A 663-nucleotide genomic window follows, 5' to 3' on the forward strand; every position below is an offset into this window, starting at 1 on the left:
CGCAGCCCCCCGGGGCCCCGCCTGCCGCAGCCACCTCTCGGGGCCAGATTTTCAGGAATCCAGGCTCCGGTGAGCCCGGAAAAATCCAGATTTTTCACAGGGGCTCATCATTCGGCCGCTCCCCGTGTTTCCACTGAGCCCAGCTTCAAAACGAGACCTGCGCCGAGGCTTCAAACGTCACAATAACCCCCCCCCAAAAAAAAAAAAACCCGAAATAAAAAGCCGAGCTGTTAAAATGCTCCCCGCCCCTTCCAAGACAAGCAGAGGTGCAGGGTGGACGGCGGTGATGGGGCGTGTCCCAAGAAAAAGGCATTTCCAGGAGCGCCGGCGGGTGCTAACTGCAAACCCTCTGCTCGGGCGGCCGAGGCGCGCCGTTGGGAAGGGCTCTGAAAAAAACCGATGCCCGTTTTCCCATTTATATTCACTTCCCTTTTCACGCCTCACCCCGGGCAACCCAAAGAGGCCGAGTGGAAAAGGTTCTGAAAACGAAAGTAGCTGGAAACAAGAGTCCAACCGAGGGGGGTTTTCAGCGAGGCGGGTCGCAGAACTGCCGGCAGCGGAGCGGCCCAGGGCTTCCCCGCGCCCTTCTGCGCCCTGACGCGCTTCTCGAAACCAAGGCAGACACGGAGGCGGCGCCGCCTGGCGTGTTTCTGCATCCGCACA

The sequence above is a fragment of the Aptenodytes forsteri genome, unplaced genomic scaffold (assembly GCF_000699145.1).
Source record: "Aptenodytes forsteri isolate BGI_AS27 unplaced genomic scaffold, ASM69914v1 Scaffold47, whole genome shotgun sequence".
Classification (NCBI taxonomy): domain Eukaryota; kingdom Metazoa; phylum Chordata; class Aves; order Sphenisciformes; family Spheniscidae; genus Aptenodytes; species Aptenodytes forsteri.